The following is an 11,108-nucleotide window of genomic DNA, read 5'->3' as shown; positions in this document are numbered from 1 at the left end:
ATTTGGTCTCGCAAAAACAATAGTTGCATATAAATATTCATAAACATTAGGAAACACAAAACAATTTATTTGAAAATAGTCAATTCCTAGATCCTGCACACACTATTGAATGATAATTCAATTTTATTTATACGACGTCTTATAACCCTATGAGCATGAGTAATACTTTGAAAATATCGAATCACAATTAAATTTCCATATTCACATTTTCGAATGTGGTTTACCTGAATCATTTGCGTTAATATATAAAATATTCCATCCCTGTAGGAAAACATAAACAGCCAGTTTAGTTCATTTTTTTCAAAATAATCTAAGAATCATCGCTGATAATTTTTGAACTTCCAAGTGAACAACTTGACCTCATTGATTCCATATTCATATGTGACATTCAATTAAACTCAAGCTAGAAATTTGTTATGCATTATTATTCGTGTTCAGCCATTAAAAGGAAAATAATGTTAACAATGAAAGTGAAACAAAGGTGAACCATTTCGTTGACCGATTGAATCCACTAAAAACAGATAAAACGATGATTCACTATTTTTTTAAACCTAAATTATTAAATCAAACAGACCTAGAATTAGGAACGCGATTGTTATAGGATATTGACATCAGTGGTCATTCAATTCAGGCCACGAAAGTAATTTTTCTATAAAGTGTACTGTAGAACGTTAAATTAAACATTGCATACAATGAGAGATAGACAATTTAATGTTCAATTTACACCATTATGATATATTACAGGTTACATTTATTTCTTCGGACCGGGCTAGTTTTTCTCACCAAAAAATCTTAAAGTATGCAAATGCCATCTAAAGTGTTATTCATGTTAAACTTAGAAACTTAGCATATACACCTAGGACTCTTACCAAGAAAAAAAAACCTGTATAACCATAGGTCTGTTCTTTATTCGTTTGGAATTTTAATCAAATATGAAGATCTTAGTCTTTCTCTGCTGTATTGAATACATGTATTACATAATTTTATATGAAAGTGACCTTACAAACAACGTTATAAAGAGGATTCTTCCACGTGCTCCACGAGACATCCGGGCTTCAAAGTAATTGTGAAACTACCTTTTTCAGAGGTTAGTACTGAACAATTCTAAGATCTGTTACAAACCGTTTAATACTCTTTCATCTTGCAATAGTATTAAATAAATTGACATGTCTTCGCGTTATACACGTATTTCCCATTCCAAACTTAACATCAAATTAAACGAGTTGGTTCTGCTTTAGTTTATACAATAAGATGGTCAACGTACAAATGTTTATACAAATAACTTGTCAAAAGAAGGAATACATCGTTCATCGTAAAATATCAATCTGATTAAAAAAAAAAACAACACAACTCTAATGTTTGGTTTCTTGATTGTCAAGAATTCTTTTTCAACCAACAATCGATACTCCCATGGTAAACAGTTGTGCTACTGTCCTTGCCGACTCGTTACTTTATTTGAATGAGGCTGATTCAATATAGGAGCTAATCTTAGGAAGAATGAAAAGAAGTTGGCATCAACATTTTTTTAGAGCATAGCTGAACCTAGATGAACCGCAACTTCATGTTCCGCTATACAGATGATGCCTTTCCATTAAATAATTCCAAGATTGGTGATAATCTTTATCTCATCTATCACAACGAACTTGAAATAAAGGACATATCAGATACATTTAAGTCTGCCTCATATCTTGATTAACATGTAGAAATTGACAATAAGGTTCGTTTGAGAACAAAAACAAAAGAGATAATGTAAGCTTCCAAATTGTGAACTTTTCATTTCTAGCAACATTTCAGTAGCTGGTGAATAGGCTCTTCTGAATATGCGGTTTTTAACTCACAGTTGCTTCCTTATTCCAGGGCCGGTATTTCCTAATGTGTTTTTTTTTTATCTTGATAGGGAATTGTTGCTCGCAATGGAGCTAGTAAAACAAGAGTTTCAAGTTGTAGAGTTTAAATCATTCTTTTTTAAATTTTACGGCTACCATCAGGAGTTGGTTGACCGTTATTGAATATTTGTTTCATAGATGACGACGGATATGTTCCAACGTAGTAACCACAAACCGGTCCTCTTTTCCCCCAAATGTTACCTACCGAATTTGACTTGCCAATGGTATTGTGTTTATGTACACATGACCAACACGACGGATCCCGAATTTTTAGAAGGATCTGTTTGTTCTTCTGGGGCACTGGAGGTCAAACCATAGTTTCTAGGGGGTCTAGGTCTTTAGTTTTCTATTTTTTTTTTTTTTGTATACTGTTGTTTATTGTTTGGTCTTTTGGTTTTTTGGGGTTTTTTTTTTTCTTTGTGTGGTCGATTTATCTTTTACTTGTCATTTTGAACATCCGTTTGCTACAAATAGTACATGATGGTCTTGGTGTATAGATTCTGCGTAGGGACGTTGTTTATAATCTTAATAACGTGTCATATTGTTCTTGTATTTGTTATTCTTAATATAACTTTTACTGTTTGGTCTGTATTTGTCGATATCCATTTGACGTGGATCGGTACTTTTGCATCCCGTCAAATTGAATGTCATTTTAGCTAGTGTGTTTTGTCCGTGTGACTTTTTGTGTTTCTTTGGTACATATGACGTTACTCTGTACTTTAAAAATCCCGCCATGATATTGTTGTTCTATTTCAAGTTTTGCATACCAAATTTGACCGACAAATTATTGTATATCTTTACCTATGTGGCGTTTACATTCTGACATCAAACGCGCGATTCTACACAAGAGCTGATGTTAATCTGGCCGTTCGGTAACAGGACTTAAAATATTTCACTCCTTTATGGGTTGATTTTAACATACTTAAATAAAATACAAAAATAAGTAAGCTTGAACGTAGTTGTTAAATTCGATATATGCCTTTTTGTCAAATATTTGTTTGTTTTCGTTCTGATTGAGATTGTGACTGCTGTACCCCTATTTTGACAATTTTACCTATTAATAGATATTAGAAAATATGGTATGAGTGCCAATGAGACAACTCTCCATCCAAGTCACAATTTATTAAAAGAAACCATTATAGTTCAAGGTACGGTCTTCAACACGGAGCCTAGGTGTTTTGATCGCGCATCGTTGTCAATATAATGGAATTTGATGCGACTACATGTCATACAAGTGAGAGGTTTAGCGCTATAAAACCAGGTTCAATCCACCATTCTTTTACATAAGAAAATGCCTGTACCAAGTCAGAAATATGACAGTTGTAGTCATTTGTTTGATGTGTTTTATCTTTTGATTTTGCAATTTGATTAGGAACTTTCCATTTTGAATTTTCCTCGGAGTTCAGTATTTTTGTGATTTTACTTTTTGCGATTTTTCATTTCTCATTAAATTATTTAGAGGTTAATAATGTTCAAGTTACACAAATATCGAAATCTCCTGGATTTTAAATATTGGATATTTAGAACGGAACATGTACATTGCTAAAATCTAATAAGAATTTGTGGCCACATTCACTAATATCAAGCAATCAGAATTTTATAAATAAAACTGTTCCATACATCATATTAATACAAACCTTTTAACTAAAAAAATATTTTGAATGGTTCATTTTAGATAGATCTCCTGATGTTATTCTAAGAAGATATTGAGAAGAATTGACAGACATGCGGAAAAGTGTTTTATTGGTTTTGTTTTTTGTTCTTTTACTTTGTAAGTATATTTGTAAATGTGTTGCAAATAATGAATAAAAAGAATGAAAATACATAATTCTTCAAAAATCTAATTGAACTATTGTCACATGTGCAAATCAATCTATAAATTTGATGAATAAAATGCAATGTCATGGAAGCACAACTTTTTGAGATATAACATTTATTGGAATTTAAAATCTGAATTATCACATGTTGCTTGATTGTTGTCAGTCAATTAAAAGTTCAGATTTTTATCCAATATTCATATACATGCATTCATTGATTCAATAATTTCCGGAATTAACATCATTATCACCATTTTGCATCAAATTGCCATAAATGTGTATTTCACCGATGACACAGGCATTCAAGTTTCAACTCACCAACATCAGAAAGAAATGAAAACATGCAGTAAACCAATGTGTGCTAAAAGAAGGAAGAAGAATTGTGGTTGCAATGGCTGTTGCTGGGCCACAGGCTGTAAAAGAGGACGATGTAAAGGGAGGAAATGCATGTGTTCTCGATGTCCAAGTAATGATTAATAATTATTAGAAGTAATTGAAATCTAATACTAGTAACACGTTTGTAAATGTCTAATTACATTTTTTATATGACCATGGAAGTACACAATCGCTGACAATTTTTTAACGAATCCTTTGCGAACTACGGGTCCCCTTTAATACCAGTGTGTATGAGGGATACGCATTAAATCTTCTTGCTATCAGTCGAATACACACACGGTCGATGCTGGGCATGAACTTCCTATGGAATCATGTGGAAGATCGTCGAAAAAATTATCTGCTAGACATTTGTGATACTTTCATAACGATTTGGCCGTGTTGATATTTCTTTTATAGTGAATATAACTAACACGGCAAATGAAATTTAAGTAGTTGTCGACACAAAAACATTTGGAAGCGGTTCAATTGCAATATGTAGTTCATGTATGTTTTTGATGCGATTTAGTCAATAATTGGAGAGTAAAATTATCTAAAGTTTAATGTTAATACCTCTTTTGGCATTTCAATCGGCATGGACACAACTCTGGCAGGGCTAGAAAGCAAAATCAAATTTTCTGCAGTGTTCTTTATTTGAAAATATACAAGTTTTTTGCATACGAGCTATAAACTTCTTTTCTTTAAGTATGTTATTCACAGCCTGAAGGAGGAAAGTATCTATTGAACATTGTTTTCTAGGAAAATCTTGAATCAATTCGATTCATATGCTTTTTATTATCAATGGAAAAAAATCACTGTGTTCAAAATGTAACTCAAACAACAACGAAATCAGGCATAGGCTAAGAATAACAAAGATGAACAATCACAAAATATGTCGCAGAAAAAAAAATGTATTTAACGTCACTGCATTCAATGCCTTTTATTATGATTTGACTTGATTCTGAAGAGAACATTTTCCAATGATCCCTGAGAACCAATTATTAACCAACTACCATAGTTATGACTTGGTATATCCATTTTGGATTAAAAGTGGTAGGTTTGGCCAGGTTTGCAGGGAACCAACCTTCATAACGATATTCGAACATCCCCTGTAAAAACCCTAAAAAATTTGCCAGTATGGTTAAACCCTAAAAGCCAATGGTATTTATTGTCCTTTCAATTTTCAATCAAGGTATCTTTGATGAGTTTACTAATTACAGGAATGAAACATATTGCACTCGATCTTTACGTTTTAGTGCAATTATAAATACAAACGTTCCACTACAGAAAAAACGTAATGGAAAATGCACAGATGTATTATAATCACCGTTACAATAAGAAAGATAATTAATTAAAAAAAAACATAAAATTAATAACATATTTTCTTGTAGAAGTGACTACCACTACAACTACTACTACAATGATGTCATCTACAACATCAGATCCTGACGTCGAAACAACTACGATGTATGATCGATGATTTGTCCTTATTGGGAACTATATTGTAAATAAAATTGTGTTTGCTATATAAAAGATTTTTATTTAAACATCATTCATCTCCATCGTCTAGTCTGCTTAGTACCGAACGTGACCTATTCCCGATTATGACTGCTTTGGCGAGTGTGACTTCACATTGCAATCAGACGTGTCTCGGTATTCATACATTCGTATGATGCATCGTTTTATTGCGACGTACAGTGTGTGGAAGGTGTCCGTTGTTATTCTGTGCCGGTTTACATGTTATAATTTACTATAAGGTATATCAATTATTCGTGTATTTCTGTCACGAGTGTTCTTTCGTTTATTTTTACAGTATTTCTGTCACGTAATGTTGCCTTAGCGGTATTCATAAACATTGCCATATAAGCGGAAAGTTTGGCTAGCCATAACACTAGGATCACCTTCCCATTATTTCTTAACGTGTTCTGTTCAGAAATACGGCAGTTGTTTTCAAACAGTCCGTTTCTATGAATGTTGGCGTTTGTTTTGTAGCAGTTGTGTTTCTGTTATTCCATTGTTTTCCTATGATAATTGATGTTTCCCTTGGTTTTGGTTTCTGACCGATAATTGTTCTTGCTTATTCGATGTATTACTTTTGAACAGCGGTAGACTACTGTTGCCTTTATTCTTCGATAATAAAAACCGGTCAAAATAACTTAAGCCTCTAAAGAGCATGTGTCGCTCACCTCGATCTTAGTGCATAATCAACTCCCCAATGTCATTTCTGAAATTTATATATAAAAAAAACCAAAACACAAGGGAGCTTATTTTATAGATATAAATGAAACCAGTAACAAAAGTTTCATGAAAACTGCTTAGAGTATCTATAAGTTATTGTCTAAATAAAATGCATCGCTGAACGCAGCCTGATACGACAGCAGAGGTTGAACCCTAAACAGATGGGGCAAATTTGGATACAATAGTTAAGCTTGATATTATCATAATTTTTAATGTGATAAAATTTTTGACATAAAATAGGTTTCTGATACAAAATAAATGTGGTCAAAGATTTTACAAATGTTATGCCTTAAAAAAATGGATACCCCCCTCCCCTTGGAGCAATTACCCGAACACTCAATACCATCCTTATCTTTGTTGAATGGAACCTTGTAGTACAATTTCAGAGAGGAAGACGAATCATACCATTATATGATCCCAAAATTTTTTTTTGCAGTCGTATAAAAAGTATAATTGATGCATGAAATAATGCAACCGTTTTAATTTTGCTTTAGTTACAGAAATATTAATCAAAAACTGCATTTTTCACCTACATTCTATTTTAACCCGTCTGCCATGATGGTTGGCGGGCAGGGTCATTAGACACATTTTAAAAATCGATACCTAATGCTTATTGTGGCTAAATTAGTTTAATTTGTCGCAGTTGTTTCAACAGAATTAAGAACAATTACCCAATTATAAAAATGCTATAAATGCTTTTTAAAAATTCAAAGATATAAGCCAAAAAAACTGCATTTTACTCCTATGTTCCATTTTTAGCTATGTTGGCCATGTTGGTTGGCAGGCAGGGTCATTGGACACATTTTTTTAAAATTGATACCCTAATAATGATTGTGACCAAGTTTGGTTAAATTTATCTAAGTAGTTTCAGAGGAGAAGATGTATGTAAGATTACAAAAAATTGTTAAAAATTTACTATAAAGGATAATCCTTAGGGGTCAATTGACCATTTTATTCATGTTGACTTATTTGTATATCTTACTTTGCTGAACATTATTGCTGTTTACAGTTTATCTCTATAAAATATTCAAGATAATAAACAAAAACTGCAAAATTTCCTTGAAATTACCAATTCAGGGGCAGCAATCAAATAACGGGTTGTCCTATTTGTCTGAAAATTTCAGGGCAGACAGATCTTGACCTAATGAACAATTTTACCCTAATGCTTATTGTGGCTAAATTGGTTAAATTTGTCTCAGTTGTTTCAGCAGAACTCAGAACAATTACCCATTGTTAAATTTGCTCTATATGCTTTAGTGTCAGAGATATAAGCCAAAATCTACATTTTATCCCTCTGTTCTATTTTTAGCCCTGGCAGCCATCTTGGTTGGTTGGCCGGGTAATCATACATATTTTTTAAACTAGATACCCAAATGATGATTGTGGAGCAGTTGTTTCAGAGAAGAAGATTTTTGTAAAAGTTGAAGACTGACTACAATCTCATTGGGCCAGGTGGGCTAACAAAAGGGTTGGCTGATCTCTGACCCAATGGAATACTTATGGTAAGGTATTGCAAAAGAATGCATTACCTATGACCAAGTGATATAAAAATTAACAAACTTGCATAAATTCTTTATATAATGTATAAATATGAAAAAAATTAACAAATATTGTTCAATCTAGCAATAGATTCCAGCAATTCGTCACGGTCTTCCTTAATTAATAAATCTTTTGGCTCTGAATAGGAAATGAAACTTGTCCCTTTTTTAACAGAATCTGTATCTGTAATTTCCATCCAATGCTTTTTACTGCAAACTAGTAAAGTAAATACTACCTGCAAAAAAGTAATGATAAAATAGAAATAAGGTAAATATTACTTTAAAAAAATTAATAATAAAATAGTAATAATTTAGATATTACCTCCAAAAAAGGTTATCATAAAATAGTTAAATATTACCTGTAAAAAAGTATTTATAAAACAGTAGTAAAAATCTGAAAAATCAATCCATCATAGAATCATAATATACAAAACAATTTTTAAAATCACATATAATCATGTAACAAGTTACATGCAAATTTGTTTATTTATTTATTACTATAATATGCATGGTGTACTAATTTTCATGCATTAGGTGGGTATATCATGTATATCATTCGATACTCCAAATGTAGTTGACCTACTGCTTACAATATCTGAGATACAGACTTGACAATAAAAGATTATCCTTTATCTCTGATCTATGAAATGAGATCAAAGTCAAATGAACCCTGTCTGTCTTACATGTAGACTCTGCAAGGATCCCATATACCAAATATTTTTTTATTATTTATATGATGATAAGTGAGAAATTCACATGACAAACCAGTGTGTTGCTCGCCTAAATCTGTATACATCTTCAACTATGGACACTTTCCAAAATTGCAGACAAGAACAACTGAAATCTTTTATGTTGAACTTGTAATACTGATACTTGTTTTAGTAAAAATGATAATTCAAGGGCAATGACTCATGTAAGTGAACAGTCTATAATTCCAGCTCTTTAGACTTACTTGTAGAAACTGTCTTGCTGACTAAGTTTGCTTTTTAAGTTTCTATCTATCTTTTACAGTTTAATATATTAAAGTCAAAATAGTAAAATAATTAGTAACTAGATTTGTCAAAGCAACACGAATGGCCCCGTCTCAAAAAGTTGAACAATCTGCAATTTCAATAACACATATGGACACAAACATGATGGTAGTCTCACATATCAAAAATCAGCTCAAAATCTGGAGATGTATATAAAAAAAGTCTGTATAACTGTGATTTTCAACAATTTTCAACGTTGTAAACCCTTGATTTTGGCAAAAATTAATGGAGCGGAACGAATCCTATACTTGATCTATAACTCATCATGAGTAACTCACATACCAAAAATCAGCCGCATATCTGAAAGAGTTTAGAAAAAAAGTCTGTATAACTGTGATTTTCAACAATTCATCAAAGTCCAATCCCGTAATTTCATCAAAAATTACGGGAGCGGAACGAAACTGAAACTTGATCTGTAACTCATCATGGTTAACTCACACAGCAAACATCAGCCCCATATCTGAAAGAGTTTAGAAATAAATTCGTACAACTGTGATTTTCATCAGTTTATCAAAGTCCAAAGCCTGTGATTTTGGCAAAAATTAGCAGAGCGGAACAAAACTTAAAACTTGATCTGTAACTCATCATGGTTAACTCACATACCAAAAATCAGCCCAATATCTGAAGGCATTTAGAAAAAAACTTCATATAATGTTTTTTTGCGGAATGAGGGAATTATGGAATTCCGGTATTATGGAATTTCGGACAAGGGTAAAACTATATGGCGCAAAAAACTTTGTTGGGGAGCCATAAAAATTGTCATTATGGGCACTAACTAGTTCCTATGAAGGATTATTAAGTGTTAACCAACATTTTCAGCAATTTTATACTTTCTATCTATCACTTATACTTTTCTAGATAATAAAAAAAACAAAAAAAAACAAGTGAAACTGCGAGCCACTGCTCACTGATGATACCCCCGCCGCAAGTGGATAATTTCAATAGTGTAAAAATATGCAAGTGTTCGGTAAACAGGAAGTTGTCGAGTGATGAATCTGAAAACACATCACAGGGTAAAGCTGACTGATATAAACTCTGAAACTAAATTTCAGAAATCCTTGTATTGTAGTTCCTGAGAAAAATGTGACGAAAATTTTCAACTTGGCTATCAAACGTAAAACCATACAAGTGTTTGGTAAACAGAGAGTTGTCTAGTGATGAATCTGAAAACGTATCACACGGTATAGCTGACTTATATAAACCTTGAAACCAAATTTAAGAAATCAGTGTATTGTAGTTCCTGAGAAAAATGTGACGAAAAATTGTCATGGGACAGACAGACTGACGTACTGATGGATTAACTGACTGACGGACAGACAGACAGAGGTAAAACAGTATACCCACCCTTTTTTAAAGCAAGGGGTATAATAATAGTAAAAAACTTCACTAAGAAGTTGTCTGAGAGTTTTGATTTTATAAGACAAAAGGTATATTTCATATTTCTCAACACATGGCTTCGCCTCTAATAGATTTTGTCTGTCTACAATTTTTATCTAGATAATGGACACCACTTGCATTTTAACCCTATGTTCTATTTTAACCATGTTGGTTGTCTGGTTCTTTATCTAACATATTATAATAAACAACGTATATATATATCCTAATAATGATTGTGGTCAAATCTGGTTAAATTTGGCTCATTAGTTTTAGAGAAAAATATTGTAAAAGTTAACTCAGGGACTAAACATAGCTGTTTTCCCCCGGGGGCCACCTGGGCCCCTAAAATATTGTTTTCAGGGCCCAGTTGAAATTTTAGGAGCCCAACCAATTCTTATACTAATAAAATAAAACTTAAGTGTACATTCTATATACTAATAAAGCCATATCGTGTAATCCTACTTGTAGGTTTTGAATCTTGAAAAAGTTGTGTGTGGTACTTTTATAGTATTTGAATTATTGAAACCAGAAATATATCCTAAGATTTGACAATACGTATTTTAGGTTATTTCCTACTAAAATTGTCTCCCTTCATTAAGTTTAATTTCAACTTCCTGTTGACCTTTAGACAATATGGCTGTTTCTTTGATCATTAAATGCTCTTTCAAATCAAAGCCATCTTCTAATAGTGTTAATCAAACTATATTATTGAATAAGTTTTTATTAAAGATTGGATATCAAACTAGATATCGGGATATCTATTTACTAGATTTTGTGTTTCGATTTTTCATTAAATATTTTGTAAATAGCGATTCAGGGACAAGTTGCCGTCTAATACAAGCTTCTAAT

Source organism: Mytilus galloprovincialis, chromosome 2 (genome assembly GCF_965363235.1).
Source record: "Mytilus galloprovincialis chromosome 2, xbMytGall1.hap1.1, whole genome shotgun sequence".
NCBI lineage: Eukaryota > Metazoa > Mollusca > Bivalvia > Mytilida > Mytilidae > Mytilus > Mytilus galloprovincialis.
Note: the sequence above shows the minus strand (reverse complement) of the source record.